Source organism: Hydra vulgaris, chromosome 13 (genome assembly GCF_038396675.1).
Source record: "Hydra vulgaris chromosome 13, alternate assembly HydraT2T_AEP".
Lineage (NCBI taxonomy): Eukaryota > Metazoa > Cnidaria > Hydrozoa > Anthoathecata > Hydridae > Hydra > Hydra vulgaris.
The window spans coordinates 29,879,457-29,901,580 of record NC_088932.1 but is presented as its reverse complement, the minus strand read 5'-3'; the positions used below and the strand labels follow the sequence as shown (position 1 = coordinate 29,901,580).

The window sequence follows — 22,124 nt, the reverse complement described above, 5'->3', positions numbered from 1 at the left end:
TGAGAAGTGAGGCAGGACGGAAAAGTGTGGAATTTAGTTTCATTATTAAACTGATTGAGAACAACGAAATGATTGGAAAATTATTCAATTGTGATAAACTCCATTGCTATTAGAATTAAATGAAAGCGAAGAGGGAAGTTAAAAAAATATCATAATATGCGGTTAATTTTGGATAAGTTAAACATTTCATCCTTAGATTACACAGTATCTGAAGATCTAAAGGTTTTGCTTCAAATGGTGTGAAAACAAACTGCAACATCAAAGCACCCTTGTCCGTATTGCATGACGGCATCTCCCGACTTTCAAAAAGCTGATCATTATACTCTAAAGTCTTTGTGTAGATAATGTAGATTTGTACGACCAATGAATGTCTGATGGTGCAAATTTAAAAAAAGCAAAAAAGTATACAAATGTTGTTAATCCCCCTTTATTAACAGGCGACAAAAATAAAAAAAAAACTAGAACTTCCTGGTCTACATATACTGCTAGGTGTTGTAGACAAAATTTTAAAAGAGATTGAAAAAAATTTATTTGAAAACAAGGAGTGTGGATTACAGTTTGTTAACCATTATCTGTCTAAAATAAACATCTGTAGAGTGTCCTACCAAGGGCAGCATCGTTTGGAAGGCAATGCTTGTAATAAATTGCTTAAAAACATAGACAGGTTTCAACTGTTTTTTCAAGAGTCTAGTCTTGGAGTTTCCGCTGCCAAATATGTTAATGTATTTAGAGATTTTGAAAAATCTCTATAGTTCATGGTCGTTTTGGAAAATCATTAAGCTCCACACATGTTAAAGATGTGTGGGACCGAACAAGCTCTCGAATCCATTCATCTAGATTTCAATCAGTTTTGGAAAATGAGAAAAGTTGGGGAGCACAGCCCAAACTATATAGAGGCGCTAAAAAACGCGGTTGTTGCTTCCAACTACAAGCACTTTTAAAGTAGCTTTCTATTTGCAGGAATGTAGTTTGTAAAAAGTAAAATTTTAAACCTCCTATGAACAAACGTTTAGCATGACTTTGAAATATAAAATATTAATCATAATCTAACCATAAAGACCAGAATTTTTTCTTTTTTACCGTAATGAATAATTGTAGCAAACCCTTCTCGACCCCAAATAGCCCTCCCCAGGGTATAGTTCCTAAAAACACTTTTCAATTTTTTGCTTGTTTTATATTAAGCTAGATCAAAACACATTGACAGATTTCAAATTATATAAAAAAAAATTTTTCGTTTAAAAGTTGTGACCATTTAAAGTTATTTCAGGGGGTAATTTTAAGCTTTGCATGGTTATAAATCTTAAACGAAAAGAGATTTTTTGATGAAATTTGAAATCTGTCGATGAATTTTGATCTAGTCTATGATATAACAAAAAAAAATTTTATGATTAAAGGAGACATAGTTCTTGGAAGGGGGCAGTAAGGGGTCGGGGCGGGGTTGGTTTAGCTCCAATTACCCTAATTTTTACTCATTCGACACCAGTATCAACGTACTAGAAATTTGAGTATGCCCAATGCCTCTAAATTACCTTGAACAACAAAATTCCTGGAATTTTATTTAATTGGATGGAATTGTAAAAATTAAACATCTTTAATCACTAAAATGTTTTTAATTAAATGTTATTTTCGAAATCGTAAAATATTCACAATATAAAAATTAACTTTTTATAATAAAAACTTATGTTGAAATAAATTCTTTCGCAACAATAACTTGCGGAACAGTAGCTTTCTGAGAAAAACTTACGAAACACGTCATTATAGATGTATTTTAATTATGTTTCATTAACTTACGTAACTAATTTAACTAAGTGATATTTATTTATTGATATTCATAAGTGTCAATAACACTAAAGAAAGTTTAAAGCAACTAAACCATATGTATGGGATCATGTAGTTGCGCCAATAATTATTAATAAATTTGCAATCTGTCAACATTACAAAAAAATATCCTAAAGAAAATATTAAATGGAAAGTAAAATGATGATTCAACAAACAACCTAGCTTTAGTATTTAAAATCTGCCCATAAAATATGTCGTTATGATTTTTAAGGTTTTTAATATCTAATGCAACGGCGAATCTAAAAATAAATTGAGAAGGGTGAATAAAAAGAGAGCTTAAAAACAACAAACTGATTTCTTTATAAAAAAATCTCCTAATGTGTGTGTGTGTGTATCCTAAAGAAAATAGTAAATGGAAAACAAAATGACGATTCAGCAAGTAAATTAACTTTAAAATCTGCCCATAGAAAACGTCGTTATTTTTTCAAAATTTGATAAATTTTTATAACCATTTTTCAATTTTTATAACCATTAAAATAAAAATAACTAAAAAATACATGTTTCGAATAACACTGGTCATCTTCAGATAAAATTAAGTATTCAATATTTGTTAAAATACCTACAAAAGTGTTTAAAAAAAGCAATCCAAAATGTTATTATTTTTATGCAAACTAATTAGAGGCTGGTCAAGGAAAGTTGACGTCAATAAAGCTATTTTTTAAAATAAATTTTGTTACTTAAAAAAATGAAAATTAGGCAGCGTTTGTAATCTTGTGTTTGTCTAGTCATTTACTCTAACTTCAGAACTTTAATGACAACTATATTTCTACTTTTTTTAAATATGCTTAAAAAATACAGAGCTAAATAAGCAAACACAGAGATGCTTCTCGTAACACTTTTTTTCGAAGTTTGTGTTTATTAGTCTGCTGTGAAAAGAAATAAAGATTTATGTAAGTAGGAGAAGTGGGGGCATAACCGCCCCCGTAACGTTTGGATTATTGTTATATGAAAATGAAGACAAAATGTGTTTCTTTAACAGTTTAATTCAATAACCACATTATTAAAGTGGTCCACCCCAATTTAAATGAATTTCTTTAATATTGACTTTATATTTTGCAAGTTAGTCTATTTATGTAGTTTTTTACTAAAAAAGAGTATTAAAAAAAAATAAAAATCTTACAATTTGCCTCATTTATTCAACATTTTCCCTGTTTTGGTGTGTTTCAAAAAAAAGAGATTTCTCAGGAAATAAATGACCCTTTTTAATGCCCTTTGGTATTTCAGCTACTAACATGTTTACTCAGTCCTCTTCCAATATATTTTAAACAAACTGGGAAAATTTCAAAGAAAAAGCCTATCAGGAGATCTCTTTTTTTAACTTTATTTGATTCGCTAAAAAGCTTATGTGGAGAAAATCACAAAACAAAAATAAAATTTTATTTAAAAAGCTCCAGATTCATAAAATGATACAGGTTCTTCTTCTGCTTCTTTATCTAAGAACTCTTTTTTAATTACTTAATTTTTGCCTTCTAACTTTGCATTTATTGGTGGATTTATAATTTTTTTTTGATATACATAATGCATCATGTAATTTAGAAGCATCAATCATAAACCTCCCAGTGTTAACACCTAAAATTGTAAACACTTTTAAAACTCCTTGAAAACCATCATTAAACAAAATAATAGCTGAATTTAAAGATAGTTCTAAAGACCTTTTACTAACATATATATCTTTTGGGCATCTTTTCCAAATAACACCATTCAAGCTTTCATTATTATTCTCTGTTTGACCATGAAGACACTTTTTTAGTAAATCTTGATTAGATAGATCTTTAAATATAGGAATTAAAACTTTGTGAATAGCTAATGGAAGACTCAATTTTTTTTGATATTTAAATAAGTTAGTTTATCAGACTGCCACAAGCACCAGCTTGTTTTTGTCCTTGGACAAAATTGATGGCGGATGTTTTCATCCTCAATATCAGAGTTATGAAAAAGCACAGCCCATACAGATTTCTGCATATTGTAGAGATTGTCAACATTTTGTCGTATGGACATGCCATAATAGTTTTGAAACAAATTTATTGCTTTGTCTGTGCCACTTAGACTAATTTGACCAAGTTTAATATCAATAAGCTTTTTGTCTTTTGACTTTGGCACAAGTTACGAAGACAAGTTCCCATTCGTTTTTGAACGTGACCAACACATTTTAGTTTCTCAATATTTATATTGCCATAAGGTTTTGAGGAAACAACATTAGTAAATTAAGAGGTATCACTATCCCCAATATATGAAGTGTACCTTAAATTATTCTTCATTAACAATCGAGATAATAATATCACCGCCCCACATGATTCCATTGCTCCAGATGATTTTTCATGATTAGCATCACATAAATGATTTAAACTCCAATGAAGATATCCAGGATTAAAGGTTTTTGTTTTCCAGTACAAACAACCTCTGCATTTTTTTGAAAAAACAATGGCATCTAAGCATTTTCCATTCTCTTTTGAAATTATGTTTACAATACCATTTAGCGATTGATGTCCACGCTTTTGCCAGGTATCATTAACAGATACCTGCCAATTTATAGGTTCATTATGATCAACACAAAGATTCATTCTGGTCTGGAATGCAGCTCTAGTAGTACTTTGAATAGCATTAGTCTCATATGCTTTGTATAATTTGTTAGTCAAATAGTTAAAGTTTTTTGGCTTCATAGCAGGTGGCATATTCATGAATGCTGCAAAAGTATGCAAAGATTTATAACCTTTGCCAAGCTCTCTAAAGGCTACAATGACATTAAAATTTACAGCTGCAACAGGTTTTCCTGGAGAGATTAAGATTTGTTTATAACTTTGAAGAGATGTATCGTATTTTGAGATAAATTCACATGTATCAAATGATAACTGTAACTCGTATGAGAACCCATTTTTGTTTTGTAAATTGTTTTTTAGTAACAGCTTTCCATCATTTGAACAACACTCTTTACATATACAATTATTAAACATTGTTTTTAAAACTTTAAAGTTTATTATAATATTGTAATAATCCTCATCAAGCTCATTTTCTACATCGTTAAAGTCAACATTTTGTTGCAACTTTTTATCACTTGCACTTCCTTTTTTGTTTTCAACACAGTTTTGGTTAAAACATGCTATGATTCCTAACATGTTGGTTACCTCGAAATACTCTTTTTTTAATATATTTAGTAGATCTTGGCATTTTTATTTAAAATATAACTTTAAATGTCAGTACTGCTGTTGTCACTATATATCACTTTACAGTAAATGCATACCGCAATAGGGTTTTAAAATATAGCCAAAGTTATCAAAAACCCATGTAAGACTAAACAGTTTTATTTTTGTAATGTATTTATTGATTCTTGAGATGCTAACTTTAAAATACTCTTTGAAAAACGGTTGCTATGGGTGTTGTTAGGTAAATAAAGTATATATATCCTAAAGAGATCAATTAATATACTAATTAACTAATATACTAATTTAACTAAAAAAAGTGCTCTAATTATGTTCTACAATGACTGAAATTACATAAAATCACTTAAAAAAACACTCAAAAAAATGTAAAAAGAACGTTTTGAATTGGGGTGAACCACCTTAAGCTTTAAATTGTTGCAATTAAGAAAAAAATAAAACAGTTTTTGAAAAATGTTATTACACACAAATTTGTCCTCATTGAGAGGCACAACAGCACTCTCACAAAAATTGTTGGGTGTACGCTTTTCGTGGTACATTTTCTTTAAAATTCTCACAGCTCATATTTGCTGATTTTGTTGCACGTTTGCATACTGTTTTGACATTCTTTGTATTTACAGTCTGACTTTTCTCATTTGATATATATAATACGAAACCTAATTTCCAATACCTCAAACAAATCTGAAGTTTTAATGAGGTTTGAAAAAAAAAAAAAAAAAATATATATATATATATATATATATATATATATATATATATATATATATATATATATATATATATATATATATAATTATGGTTTATAAGAATTATTCACATATTTAAAGGTACATGCTGGTGTAAAAAGAAAGCTTCAGGATTATGCGTATTTACTTGCTTGCTTTTTAGTAATATAGTTTCTTTGTACAAATTCTTTTTTCTCTTTTTATTAATTTTTCTTAACCAACACAAAAACAAAAAGTTAAAGTAGGACTTTAACTTTTTGTTAAAGATTGATTTTTATTCTATTAAGTCTTTAGAAAAACGTTTTATATTATATAGTGTTGCGTTTTTTAATTTTTATTGTCTTATATTTACGGTATAGACTAAAGGGCTTGGTGATAAGACCAATTATGTCTTCTTCTTGCCCCTGCTATTTGTATTTATATTATGCTTTACGACTTTAATAAATTTATATGGCAAAAAAAAAAAAAAAAAAAAAAAAAAAAAAAAAATATTTCTATTCAAGTTTTTACATGAACACATTAAAGTGTGACCATTGTAATTATTGTCATTCGTAATTACCTAACTTTGATAAATATCATAAGTATGCGGTTGTGCCTTCTGTGCGTCTATGCGGTTCTGCCTCATAGGACAGATTTTAGAAAGAATACAGTTTCATACCTTTTTGACATTAGCAAAATGAAAGAAATTTTTTTACCAACGTGTAGTATGTTTTTTTGCCATACTAGATAACATTGTTTAAATGGAAATGTTAAAAAACAATTGCGACTCCATATGCGGTTATGCCCCCACTTCACCCCACTATACTATATTATTTAAATACTTATACCAGGGGTCGGCAACCTGCTGCTCGCAAATCAAATTGTATGCATTAATACTATTATAATATTGAATGCAAGATGTTAGTAGCTCTTTAAAAACTGGAAAATTTTTATAAGTTGTGAACTTTGGCTCTTCCTTCTTAAAAGACTTCCAACCCCTGGTTTATACAAATTATCAAATGCGTTATTTTGTTATACTAGAATCTATTAGAAACAGTTTGCTTTCTATGTGAAATTAGATTAAGTTTAAAGTTAAAGAAAGGAGGATTGGCACATTCACGATTGTTAATCTGCACTGTACATAAATTATGATAAACATTTAACATTATCTAGGGATAGGGCTGTTGATGGGTACACGGTTACCCATCAACAGTCCTACGGGTGATTACTATTGCGCTAATCTAATCGGGGGTTGTCCATATAGTACGTAAGCTTTTTTTTCGCCGCTCCCTCCGTTGCCCCTGCCCTCCTCCCTCGCATTTTGCCATTCGCTATTTTGAGTATCCTCTACATCCCTAAAAGTACCAACGCTTTTAATCTACCAAACTAACATTTTATGATATTTTTTTTTAATTTAGTGTCTCCATACTTTTATAATTGACCTACTGCCCTCGCCCCCCCCCCATCTCATATACGCCATTTGTAGACCCCCTCTTTTTCTCCGAGCGTACGTACTTTATGGACGATCTCTCGTCATAAACGTAAACCGTTTGGATTGGTTGCTTATATAAAGCAATTAATGTCAATCTTGGGAATATGTATAAATAGCGTGCTTATCGAAGCCTCGCTCTCTTGAAGTAACCTATCAAACAACAACGGACTCGAGCAACTCTATTATTATTTATCATTATTTTTGCTACGAGGGTTCAATTTGACTGGACATTTTGTTGATACGAAAGTTTGACACTTATTGACAATGGGGAGGGGGATGTTGAGGCCAAAATGATGTCAATTTAAATTATTTTTTTAGTTTTAATGAGCAGATTTTAACGGTATTTACATCTACAAAATGGTATAGAAATGATGTTTTGTTTGTGGGGAAATTAATATTAAATACGGGGAATTTGATATTATATTTTATTAAATTATTTATAATACAAAATTATAAATTAATATAATAAGTTTCCCAGAGACATTAAATAAATAACAACTACTAACGTAAAATAAAAATTACTATCGTTTTATTAATATATTACCATTTGACTGCGAATCAAATTACGTTGGAAATATTAACTCTTTGTATATAAAATTCACAATCGTTATTTGCTCCCTAGCGGATTTTAAAATGTGGTTTAAAGTAAACTCATAAAAGTAAACTCATAAATTTGTCTTTTTTTGAAATTAAATTGTCTTTATTTCAAATACGAAACTCTAATTGCTCTCTAGTTGATTGTAAACGTGATGCATAAAGTCTATTGAAAATTAGAAATGCTAATTTCTTTAGGGAGAAATTAGCGTTTCTAATATTGAAAATTAGAATCGCTGATTTCTCCCTAGCGGATTGAAGAAACTCTTTTAAAAAGCTTGCGCTAACGATGAGCAAAATCATTATTCTGATTGTAATGTCAACAATACTAATAAATCAATATTAGAATATGGATAAAACCGCATTACTTAACTTATTGATGGTCTCGTATGGAAATGCTCATCCCGATAAAAAAAAGGCTAATATCCAGAAAGAAGTCCATAGTATATGGAATTCATTAAAAGAAGAGAAACTGGTGCATAAGGATCTTGAATCAAGAGTAATGTATTTAATCAATTTATTTAATGAAAAGGCAATGAAGTTCAAGAGCAAGCAATTATCATTATCGGCCAATACTCCAAAACAGTCTGCCCCCACGTATATTCCACTTTAATTTGACAAGAATTCCTCACAGTTTGTTGAGCCCACCAATGAGCGATCTGTTATTGATGATCAACAAAGTGCATTAACTTTGAGTTTGTTGACCACGAAAAATCACAAAAATGCAAGAACAGTGGTTCAAGATCGACTCAATTCTAAGATTGCAGCTTTGAATTGTGAAACTGCTGGACTGAAGACTAGAAAGAGAAGTAGATTCATTGCTGAAGCTAAAGAGGATGATTTGAAAAAGAAAAAGAAGAAACTAGATCATCTATGCAAAGAGCTGGCCAAAAAAAAGTATAATCAAGCTCAATAGAAGAAAACTAGAGAACTGAAAAAAGATAGAATGGAGGAAATCTGCTTGGAGCATCCAGAAGTCAAAGAAAAACTAAAAATCAGAAAGAAACCTGGTCGACCTTCATTAGAAATAGATCAACCGCTTCTTTTGAAGACGGTTATGGATATAGCTCTCTCTATGGTTCGTCCGCTGATAAAAGACGTCGGTCAGAGGTTCTTCAGGTGATGATAACTTAGCTATGCTTGTTAATATTGTATTTGTTAGAATTTTACTCTTTATTAGTACTTGCACTATTGTAAATACCCTTGAAATGTTAACAACTAATTTCAAGATTTGATTTGAATATAATTTACGAAGTAAATCCCGTTTTTTGTAAAAAAGTTAATTATATCCAAATATATTTCTTTATTATTTAGAGTATTAAAACTCTCGACGAATTGACATCCGAGATGAACAAAATTGGATTTGCAATCAACACGAGCGCCCTCTATACTTGTCTACTTCCGAGAAGTTACGGAACATTAGAAGGCAAAAGGCACGTCAAAACAGTCCCTGTTAGATTGATCAGTCCTCATAATAATCTCATTTAAAACATGTTGTCGGACTCTTTTGCAGTTTAACTATAAAATATGTAGAAGAAGTTTGTTCTATTTTAAGGCCAAATGAAGTGTGTTTCATTAGCCAAGACGACAAGGCTAGAGTGCCAATTGGAATCACAGCAGCCAAAAAACAGGTGTCGTTGTTGATGCATTTGGAGTACCGGGTAACTCTCCCGGACCACGACTTGGTTGTGGCTGCTAAACACAAGCTTATACCATCTGTATACGGTGGAACTACAATCAAAAAAGATGGTCTCGGAAAAACAGATGCTGTTACTTATTCTGGACCTACCTACACTGCTGTTCGATCAGGAAAACACGCATCCTCGACCGCCTTCGCTCATGGATTAGACTTTCAGCGGCTCTTGGATATCAAAGAATTTGACTCTATTACCAGAGATCCTCAAACTAGTATGGTTAAGCCTATCGTTGTGGTTAGCGTCGATGGAAACCCGACGAAAATCCCAGATACCAGAAAGTAATTGAAATCGGGATTCACCATTTCTTAAAAAATAGCCTTGACGCTCTTTTCATCATGACGAACGCTCCAGGCCGCAGTGCATTCAACAGAGCTGAGCGACGAATAGCACCTCTAAGTAAAGAATTATTTGGGGTGATTCTTCCACACGAAGATTACGGAACTCATCTTTATTCTCAAGGTAATTACATTGACAAAAACTAATTTGTAAAAATGTTAATATAGTTTTGAACCTATAATAACCAACATATCTTTTTAAATCAGGCAGGACAATAGATGAAAATTTAGAAAAACAAAACTTTAGTTTTGCTGGACAGGCTTTGGCTGATATTTGGTCTGATCAACAAATTGATGGTTATCCAACCATTACAGAGTATATTGATCCAGATATATCAGAGCTAGAGTCAAGGAGCCTTTTATTACAAGATCAACGTTGGATTGCCGATCATCTTCGTACAAGTCAGTATTTTACTCAAATTGTGAAATGTGAAAATCGTTCTTGTTGTCGGACTATTAGAAGCTCTTACTTTACTCAACCAAACGAGAGACGGGCTCAAAGCAGTAGATGTCTCAGAAGGACCAAAAGTATTGTTTCCATCATCCGTCTTTATGCTCATCGCATCAAACATTGAAAGTATTCTTCCTCGTACTGCCAAAGGATTTCCAATTTTGCCGTACGATGCGTTTTGTCCATCAATCCAGTCTAGCCTAGCTGATAGAAACTGTAAAAAGTGCAATATCTACTTTGCCTCTCAAGCTATGTTAAAAAAGCACGCTTTTATCCATTCTTCTGCTATAACACTCCCTCTAACCAAAAGGGTCCAACCTGTTCGTATTGCTGCCAAGCGTCAGACAGAATTTTTGGCAGTCATTGCTTTGCAGAAGAGTTCGGAAACTGCTGAGTGGTTAGATAAAAATGAAGTTAACGCAACGAATTTGATTGTACCTCAAGAAAACGATATCCTTTTAGAGTGCGGAGAGCATTCACTACCTATTGCTTTGATCGATGATCACTTCAACAACCTATGGGAAGATTATATTAAAGATATATAATACTACTTACTTAGTTGATTATTTAATGAGATATTGACTATTATATAATATAATTTGATGAGACCTACTATTATATAAATGTATAATTTAGTAAGAAAAAAAATTAATGGTTTTTAAGCATTTTTATTATTTTTTAGGGGGGAGTACACAAAAACTGAGATCATATATAACGGGGGGTTGGCCAAAAATTGACAGTTTGACAAAGGAAGGAAGGGAAGTCGAAAAATTGAGAAAAAACACTGACATCATTTATGGATGACCCCTATACAAAAAATGACTTATCTTAGAAATTTAGTTAAAGGTCAGGCCTTATTTGCAATTACAAGATTAACCTTATCTAATGAAAACTATTCAGTAGCTTTGAATATATTAAAAAATAGATTTTCCGTGGGCAATTATTAGTTTTGATTCATATGAAAGAATTGTTATCACTGGAGGAAATTAAGGATGCTAGAAATATAAGCGAATTAAGGAAAATGTTTGATACAATAGAAATAAAAATTCGGAGTTTGGAAAATCTATCAGTAGATGAAAATATGTATAGATCAATTTTAATTCCTATCTTATTAGACAAATTCCCAGAGGAATTAAATTTAATTATAAATAGAGAAATAAAAAGGAAGTGAAGCTTAGAATATAATTAACGTTTTAGAAATATTAAAAAATGAAATAAGTGCCAGAGAAAATACGCGTAGTAATTTTGAAAATTTTAGAAACCCCATAACTGCAAACACTTTATACGCAAACGGGACAGATAGTCGGTTTAGTAACAAGTTTAACCAGAATTTAAGGCAAAATAATTACCGTAATCAAAATTTTTCTACAAATTTAATTACATGTGTTTGTTGTTTAAAAAATTATAAATCCCATTATTGTAATTTAGTGACTAATGTTTTAGCTAGGAGAAATATTTTAATTGAAAAAAGAAAGTCACTCGAGTAAAAATTGTAGAGCAGATTTTCGATGTTTTAAGTGTGACAAGCCTCGCCGTATATCTATTTGTGATTATGATTTTGTGAGTTTTAAAGAGAATAATAAATTTAATAATAACTCTAAAACAGAACAGTTATCAGATGTTACTGATGTTTTTTCTAATATTAATCAACGTGTTCTACTCCAGACAGCCTATGTAAAAGTCAAAAATAATAATTCCCGATTTAATTATTGTCATCTCTTTGATAACTGTTCGCAATTAAGTTACATTACGCCTTCATTAAGTAAAAAATTAAAGTTAAAAACAATAGACTCTAAAGATAATTAATGTCAAAACTTTCGGAAAAATAATACAAATGAAATTTTAGATAGAGTAAAAGTTTATGTTCAAGGTAATGACGGGGTTGATATTGAAATTATATGTTTTGTAAAAGAAATTTGTTCTCCGTTAAATGACCAGTTAATAGAAACTGCGTGTAAAAATTATAATCATTTAAAGTACCTAAAATTAGCAGATTATCATAGAGATAATAAATATTTAGAAGTTGATATTTTATTAGGTGCCGATTACTATTGGTCAATAATTGAAAATAAGATAATAAGAGGGTTTGAAGGCCCAATTGCAATAAAATCTAAAGTAGGATACTTAGTCAGTGGTCCTATCACGGTTAAGAATGATAATAAAGTAGATTGTTCTGTTTTGTCTAAGCATGTTTTAATAGTCGAAACAGAATTGTATAATGATAAAACGTTTTTAAAAGATAAGTTTTCAACTATTTGGAATAAAAGCCAAGATAATATTAGTGACAATCTAGTTGTCGAACATCTTTGCAAAAGCATTAAAGTTGAAAATAATAAGTATACTGTAGAACTACCCTTTAAGGAGAACCATCCTTTGTTATGCGATAATTATAATTTATGTTTAAAGAGATTCAAATCATTAGAGAAAAAGTTTTTAAATGATGCAAAATTATTTAATTCATATGGTATTATAAAAGAATAATTGTTAAATGGAACGGTAGAGCAAGTTTTAAGTAATAAATCTATGGTCGGACTTGTTCATTATTTACCTCATAGACCAGTTATAAAAGAAGATAAAGTTACAACTAAGATGCGTACTGCATTTGATGCGAGTGCGGCAAACTCAGGTCCCTCGCTAAATGATTTTTTACATTCAGGTCCTTCTTTAACAACTCTACTATATGGAGTTTTAATACGTTTTTGTGTAAATAAGATAGCATTTATAGCAGATATTGAAAAAGTCTCTTTGGAACATATCAATATTTGAGAAACATCGCGATTTCATACAATTTTTATAGTGTGAAAATATTATTAATTTAGATATTTAAAATTTTAAAGATCATGAATTAGCAACATATGGATTATTTCGAGTTTTATTTGGAGTCACTTATTCTCCGTTTCTTCTTTCTGCAACTTTAATTAGCCATGCGGAGCGTTATTTAAGTTCTGATCCAATATTTGTAAGTCGATTACTAAATTCTATACATGTTGACAAATTGAGTTTTTGCTCTGATTCTGTAACTGAATATTTTAAGTTTTATGAAAAAAGTCGTTCCCGGCTAGGTCAAACTAGTTTTAGTTTAAGAAAATTTGAATTTAATTCGGTCGAGTTAGATAAGTTAATAAATGAAACGAATTTTCAGAGTCAAAAAATAACTAAAGTATTAGGCTTAACATGGAACAAGAAATTAGATTTACTTTTTTTTTCGTTTTTTGAACAATTTAAGATTGCCATCCCTTATCGAACAAAAAGAGAAGTGGTTATTTTTACAGTTTTTTCCCTTTGGACTAATAAACCCAGTAATTGTGCTTTTAAAAATTTTATTTTTACAAATTTGTATATCTAAAATAGAATGGGAATGTAAAATTAATAAAGATTTATTAAAAGTATGGCAAGATATTTATAAGGATTTAAGTTCTGTACAATCGATTTATGTACCAAGATGTTATTTTTTTTTCGAAATCGAGTGCGAGTTGGACGCGATTTGAACTTTATGGTTTTAGTGATGGTAGTTTAAAAGCCTTTGGGTGTATATATATTTAAGATGTATTTTTAATGTACAATACCTCGTTTAGAATTAAAAGGTTGCTTGCTGCTTGCAACACTTATGTCAAAAGTAGTTAAGGAACTTTCATCAATCATTCTTATTTCTAAAATTAAATTATTTTCAGATTCTTATATTTGCTTACATTGGATAAAAAATTCTAATAAAATTTATGAAACATTTATTCAAGACCTTCTTGAAAAAATTAGAGATTTATTTGACTTTTCCTTTTGGGATTACGTCGAAACAGATCGTAATCCTGCGGATATTATATCACGAGGTGCTAGTATTAAAAATTTAGCTAATAATCAGTTATGGTTTGATGGACCCAAATTTCTTCATACTCCAGAGATTAGGCCTTCCTTTGATTAAAATAAATTATTGAACCCTCTAGAGGAAACAAAAATATTACTTATAACTAATGAATTGTTCATAGATATAAAATTTATTGATACAACTTATTTTAATTCATATTCCCGTTTAATACGAGTAACAGCTTATATTCTAAAATTCGCATCTTGCTTAAAAAAAACGCAAGTACGAAAAGACAATCTTTTGCTTTCTTCTTTTGAATTAAAAAACGCCAAAATAATTTGGATTAAATTTATCCAACAAAATATATATAGTTTTAAGAATTATAAACAACTAAAAAATGATTTAGGATTTTTCTTTGATAGCGAAGGAATAAAAGATGTAGGGGGCCATTGGGAAATGCTCCAATAAATTACAATATAAAATTTCCAATATTTCTTTAAAAGAAAGACTTTTTACTGAATTATTTTACATTGTCATGAATGTGTTAAGCAAAACGGCGTAAAAGAAACGCTAAACCAATTAAGAATGGAATTTTGGATTATAAAAGTTAGAAATTTAATTCAAAAATTAACTAAAAAATGTTTTTTGTGTCGAAGGTACGAAGGCAAAACTTATAGTTATCCTGATGTTCCTCCGTTACCTTTAAGTAGAGTAAACGGTGATATGTTTTTAAGTACACAGTGATATGTTTATAAGTACACAGGAATTGATTACTGTCGACCATTATTTGTGAAAAATATATACTCTGAAAAAGAAATATTTCAGTGTTAGATACTTTTAGCTTCTTGTGCTAGTACACGTTTTATACATTTAGATTTAGTTCCTGATTGTTCAGCTTTGGCGTGTATTCGAGGGTTGGAAGACTAGTATTAGTAGTATTAGTTTTAGTATCAGTTTCATTTATTTCGCCGTTAAGAATATATACAACGTACAAATATAACAAAAGGAAATGGCTGGAGCAAGAAGAAGACATCACTTAGCCTTATCACCGAGCCCCATTACAATCGTAATTTACAAGTCTGTAAAATATTAAAAAAATCTTTACAAAACGTCAAGCATAAAGTTAAAAAACGTCAAGTTAAAAAACAAAAAAGTACTAAAAAATTAAAAGTAAACTTAGTTAAGAAAGATATAAAATGTATAAATATATATGTGTATACATACACACATACGCACATGAAACATACACACACACATATTGCCTCGTATTGTCGCTTTATAATAAAATGAATAAAATTCTATGCGCAACAACATAAAATATATAAAAGTGTCAAAAATATAAGATAATTTACAAAAAGATACTGCATGTTTAGATGAAATAAAACAAAAGAATAAAACTTTTTAAACTTCAAGACTAAATATTCAAAAGTAAACATTTTTAAAGAAGTGTGATAAAGACATTGATATTCTCAATAATAATAGTTGATTTTCTTCTTATTTTTAGTTTTTTGGTAGTTAACATGTTAAAGTTGTTTAAGTTAATGTATCATTATAAATTTATTTTGATAACTTCTAAAAAAGAGTGGCAATATTTAGAATATTAAAATCCATATTTACTAAATTATATTTTAAATTAGTTTTGAATTGCAGAAGTGTTTTTTTTTTTTTTTTTATGAACAATCTGTTAAAAACTTTTCGACAAAATAAGGTCCCCGATACTGAATGGAATAAGAACATAACTTTAGATTAAATTTTGGAGTTGCAAAATTGTTTTCGTAAAATCTAGTGGGGTATTTATGGCCTATTTTACAAAAATATTGATTAAATATTGTTGGAGTTCGTGTTTTATTTTATACATGAATTCCCAGCAAACATCTCAGCGTTGAATCAACGTTGAAAACCGGTCGCAGCGTAGAAAAAGCGATGCAGTCACAAAAACAACGCGCTTTCAACGTTGAATCAATGTTTGTTTTTGTATACTAAATCGCGGTAAATTTAAACCTTGAGTAGGCGTTGAAATTGTAACGTATTTAAGGCGTTTCAAAAAAAAACGTTTATTCAACGTGGAATCAACTTACGCAAAAAGCCACTTTAAAGACCATTCAAAATCTACGCTTCATCAACGTTAAAAACAAACCGCTTTTTAAACGTCACATTTTCAACGTTGAATAAGCGTATAAATTTCAACGTATATTATCTTCCTAAAAATTCTCGTTCATTCAACATTGAATAAAAGTACGCAAATAATCACTGAAAAAACGTCGCAAAGTTTAAGGTTTATCGACGTTAGACATTAGCTGCTTTTTCAACGTAATTAAGCTATTTATAAAACAACGTTTATTCAACGTTACATATACCAATGGTAATTAAAAAACGTTGAAAAAGTGTTTTTTTGCCAGCGTTAATAAAACGTTGCTTTAACAACATTGAGGAAGTGGCACATTGACAATTATTGTCTCATTAACTAGCCATTACAAAAATAATTTGCCGTAATGGAAAAGCAAGGAAAACTTAATAGAATGCATGCAGATGGTATAAAAAATATCTTAAAGTTATATTTTATAACCTATTTTTATTGCGACTAATTGTAAACTTTTAGATTTTATATCAAACTGTATATAATATACATATATCTCAGGGTAAATTCAATTTATTCAGGTTATTTTGTCTATATTTTTATTTTATTTTAAGTTGACCCTTTTAATAAAATGCTCAATTTTTTTAAATTATAATAATATTTAATTGCATAAAGTAATATCAAATCAAATAAAATATTTTAGACTAAATTTATTCTGTAAACAGACTAAATTTTGGAGACATTATGTGTTTGTTTGTCTGTATAAAATTTACATGCTTTTTTTTTTAATTTCACATAAATATATATAAATATATCTATACAAAATGAATTTCAATTCAGTCAGTGGCAAAATTTGGACATTTTAAAATTAATTTTCCAAGTAATAAATTGTTACAAAAATTTTCTGGTCAGACATCCTGTGCAGTAAAGTTTTTCAATGTCTGCTTCATAAACATTTTCAAAACAGGAAAGCTATTTGTCTATAAAAAGTTTCCAATTGATGATTCTTGGAACAAGTTTAGAGTTAAAAGAATTAAAGTAACTGGAGGTCATTAAATTTTACTGTATTCATTGCTATTTTAATTGTTTAATATGAATTCACTATTAATATAAAACATTAACTATTGGTAATGTTTTATATTATTAGTGAAGTAAATATCAAATAAACTATTTTTATTCCAATTTGGGATAAGTAATATTTTAAATCTGTTTATTTTTTTATTATTGCCTAGATATTTTTTGTGATCTGTTTGCACTTATTCTGCATTTTAGTTTTTACATTATTGTTTATATTTATTTCACTAAATAAATACTAATAGATAAAGAAGTATGTGAAGGATATAATTTCACAACTACGGAGGACTCTGAAGAAGAATGCGAGTAATTATGTTTGTGAATAATTGTGTTTCTCTTTGGGTTTGTCTTTTCTTTGTTTTTTATATGATAAAGAATTAAAAAAAAACTTTATTTATTTAATAATAAATATGTATTTAATTTTTATCTCTAAGCATATATATTAAACACTCAGGAAAATCATTTAAGATCACGAGTTCATCCTGATGTAGCAAATTCAACAAGAGATCGTTCACGCTCACCGATTGTTCAATCAAAGATAGTCAACTTTGAAATAAATAATTCAAAATCACCCAAATTACCTCTTCATCCTAAAAGCGTTACAACTAATTGCCGGAACTTCTACACAGTCGTTTGGTACATCTTCTCAGTTTCCTTTAAGTACTGAAAGTAAGTATTATTTTTTTAATGTTCTAGTTTTAATTCATATTTTAAGTTAGTCCATATGCAGCTTTGGGGGAAGAGAGAATCACCCAAAAGTATACAAAAGGAGGAGGGGTGTTAAAGACAGGAAGTATGCAGATTATCTCTTTTATGAATTTTTCTAAAATAGGATTTCTTTTTTTAAACACAAAACAATGCATTTTTCTTAAGATCTTTAACCACTGTGTCCATCGTATGTTTTTTTTAAAATGATTTTTCTTTATTTGAATACATATATTTTTCTAAAAATAATTTTATATCATTGTCATTATGTATCATGGTAGTTACAAGCTATAATCTTTAAAATTTAGGCTTATTCAATAGAAAACGTGTTTATCTTTATATTATGGTTTAAAAATATTTTTTTTTCAAAGTACTAACTAAATTATTACTTTTATTACCTTATTTAGCAAATATATTTTTATTTATGGCTTTAACACTTTTTGTTAACAATCTTATTAATATTATTTTATAATTGCATTATATTATTAATTATTTTTTTAAATAATGGTTGTAAATTTAATCCTCAAAATTATTATAGCATTTCAGTATGTATAATTTTATAATAAAGAGGTTTATTTGTTGTAATTTAATACCTTATATAAAATGTCAAATAAACATCATTTTAATTTATTAAAATAAAAATATACAAAATTTTTAAAAAAAAAAAAAAAAAAAAAAAGTTAACTATTTGCAATAAATTGAATTAAGTTATGTATTTCAAAAACAATAAATGATATATTGAAATTTTTTTTTATTTAAAATATATATATATATATATATATATATATATATATATATATATATATATATATATATATATATATATATACATATATATATATATATATATATATATATGTATATATATACCGACAAAGGGGGTTACTTTGGCCAGCGTGGGTAACTTTGGCCACACTTCGGTAAAAAGATTATTTAGCTTATAACTCCATTAAATATATATTTTTTCCCAAAATCATCAGTTTTATATTGTTATCCTCTCTCAACATAACACAACTTTTTTTATGACAGGTCAGTGACTTTAAGAAGTGTACATTAAAAAGTTTGGAAGGTAAATATTGATGTAACCATAACAACAAAACTTTTACTGCCAGTAGTGCCAACCTAAAAAAAGCTGAAAAATGAAATACCCACATAATAATTAAAGTTAAAGTGTAATCTATGATTTGCATGTATGAAAGTGGGAAAAAATATATATTTAATCGAGTTATAAGCTAATTAATCTTTTTACCGAAGTGTGGCCAAAGTTACCCATGCTGGCCAAAGTAACCCCCTTTGACGGTATATATTATTTATTATTTTTAATCTTGTTTGTTTTGAACATTTTAAAATTATACAGGTGGTATCAATTTGTGTTAAGGAAATGTGTACTTATGCAGCAAGGTGAAAATTGTCATAACTGCACAGAAAGGGCAGAGAGGTCTGAAAAAGTGGTTATTTAGCATACACGCTTAATTAATTGCTTTTTTTTCTTAGAATTTCAGAAAAAGGTTTTTAAACAACTTTTAGAAATTAAAATATGGTAAAGGATCTTTAAAATGTTTCTTCAGTTGTATCTGAAGATCTGCAAATAAATGCATTGAGTTCAATAGAACAACTTATTGAGCTAGATATTACGTTAAATGACAGTGTCATTTTTTCTAAATGGGTAAGTTGCCCTGTTGCTATTGCTGGTTTAAATTATTTTTTTTATGTTGTCATGATAAGTTCATTTATATTATTTACTGAAAAGTTGATTAAACACTATAATTTAATTTTAATTATTATAATTTGTCATTCTATACATAATTACTTTTTGTTTATTCAACTTTTAATGTTTTTTAATTTGTTTAAAATTGTATAAGACTTTATAAAAGATTGCTTTAATTATATAATTATTTAAACATTGATTAAAGTTTTTTTGAAAGCAGAAATCGCAAATAGCCAAAATTAGTGGAGTTAACTTAAAAGATAATGTAAAACGTGTTATTGAGCAATAGGTCAACTTTCTATACCTTTGCAAGCACCATTAACAACCATTGCCGAAATGGCAATGGTTGTTAATGGATTATTTAAAAAGTGTTTGCGAAATATATTTATTATATTAAATATAATTATACGCTTTTTTAAGCATATCATTATATGCTTTCTTTCCTGTAACATGAACGTCGCATTGTAAAATATTGTAAATATTGATTCAAATAATTACTAACTTTTTAGGCTGCTAACGATTGAGTTGCGCTGTTTCTTAAACATGAAGGGGCAAACCAATTTCACGAACAAAACCAAAAAAAAGCTAGTTTTTTCAAAGACAAAATTATATCGTGTTTTAGTTGGTAATATGTTTTGTTTAAACTTTTTACGTATGCAGATTTTTAAAAATACCATTTACGCAAGAAGTTTGAATTTTATATTTTAGAAAGTGTCTTAAAAAGATACCAAGATGAAACAGGGATTTATGAAGCTGTAAAATCAATTCTGAAGTATTCGCCAATAAATTTTTGGAGAAAGCAGAAGTTGGAAGTTTAGAGTTTTTTAATGACATTTTAGGATATGTGATTTTGTTTGTGTCTTGTGTAATGCGCTTTTTCTAAAATATACTTATTTAATCTTTCATTGTATTATAAATTGTTATATTAAAGCTTTTCAAATTTAAGCAACTTTAAAATTTAAAAATTTAAGCAAAGATGGCTAATTAGATTGCTAGAGAGAAACTGATGTATAGCAACAGTTTATTATCTTAATAATCTTAATAATATATATAAAGGGCAATGTGTGTGTGTTTGTTTGTTTGTTCTCTATAGAAACCCAAACCGCCGGACCGATCTCGATGAAATTTGGCATGGGAGTAGTCCTCGAGGAGGAGAAGGTTCTTAGCTGGGTTTTGACCCCGTACCCCGACCCCCGGGGTTAGGGGGGACCATTTTTTGGGCCCATTTTTGGGCCCATTTTTGTGTACAGATATCAGGTAAGCCAGTTTAAATATTGGCCCGGGTAACTCCAGCTAGGTATATATAAAGAGCAATGTGTGTTTGTGTGTGTGTTTGTTTGTTTGTTTGTTCTCTATAGAAATCCAAACCGCCGGACCGATCTCAATGAAATTTGGCATGGAGGTAGTCCTCGAGGGGGAGAAGTTTCTTAGCTGGGTTTTGACCCCGTACCCCGACCCCCGGGGTCAGGGGGGCCCAAAGATGGGATCCAGTGTGGCTCTGCAGCCTCAGCCGTGCAATTTGGCAAAACCTAAAAGCTTCCTACCTGTGGAGGAGTGTCAGAACACTTCATTTGACAACAAACATGAGGGTAAAGTTTTCTGGTGATCTGTCAGCAGGAGCCTTTTCCAATCAGCTCCTTGCCTTGGGCAATGGTGAGGCACCAGTTGATGTGCAGACAAGGCTCATTAAATTCCCTGCCAACTTTTGCACACTGGTGGATTCTGCAGAGGAACTCATTGTCAAGGTGTTTCCCAACATCCAGCAGAGTTTCACCAGACATGACTGGATCTGTGAGAGAGCTATTCTGGCTCCCAAAAATGAGTCTGTCACCAAGATCAATATGCAGATCCAGAAAATGCTCCCAGGCAATGAAAAGTCCTACAACTCCATTGACATGGTTATGGACCCCAGTGAAGCTGTCAACTATCCAACAGAATTTCTGAACTCTTTAGAACCATCTGGATGTCCTCCTCACATTCGTCACCTGAAAGTTGGAGCACCAATCATTCTCCTTCGCAACCTCAACAGTCCCAAGCTCTGCAATGGAACTCGACTCATCATCAAAGCTATCCTTTTAAACTTGATTGAAGCAACTATACTGACTGGATGTGGCAAAGGTGAGAATGTCTTCATTCCAAGGATTCCAATGATTCCCAATGACCTCCCATTCAGTTTCAAGCGCCTCCAGTTTCCAGTCAGGCTGGCTTTTGCCATGACCATTAACAAAGCGCAGGGACAGTCACTCAAAGTGGCTGGTATCAATTTGGAACAGCCCTGCTTTTCTCACGGCCAGCTCTATGTTGCATGCTCCAGAGTTGGATCTCCACGAAATCTTTTCATTTTGACTCCAGAAGAAAAAACCAAGAACATCGTCTATCAGAAGGCTCTTCAGTGAAAGAAATCCTCTTTAAAGAAGTCCTATTAAAAGAAAACAATAACAATCCAATGTGAAGAAATTACCCATGATTTAACTTTTGTAACATGTTCAACTTT

General features: G+C 29.8%; 2 long non-coding RNA genes across 2 annotated transcripts; both read left to right on the top strand.

Moving 5' to 3' along the window:
* The first annotated feature begins 17,105 nt into the window (after positions 1–17,105).
* On the top strand, positions 17,106–19,585 carry LOC136090138 (uncharacterized). Its single transcript, XR_010643198.1, has 3 exons — positions 17,106–17,191; positions 17,463–17,886; positions 19,417–19,585. It is a non-coding gene; the product is annotated as an uncharacterized LOC136090138 (long non-coding RNA).
* Positions 19,586–20,138: 553 nt separating this feature from the next.
* On the top strand, positions 20,139–20,535 carry LOC136090347 (uncharacterized). The gene is made up of 2 exons (XR_010643375.1): positions 20,139–20,255; positions 20,339–20,535. It is a non-coding gene; the product is annotated as an uncharacterized LOC136090347 (long non-coding RNA).
* The last annotated feature ends 1,589 nt before the right edge of the window (positions 20,536–22,124 follow it).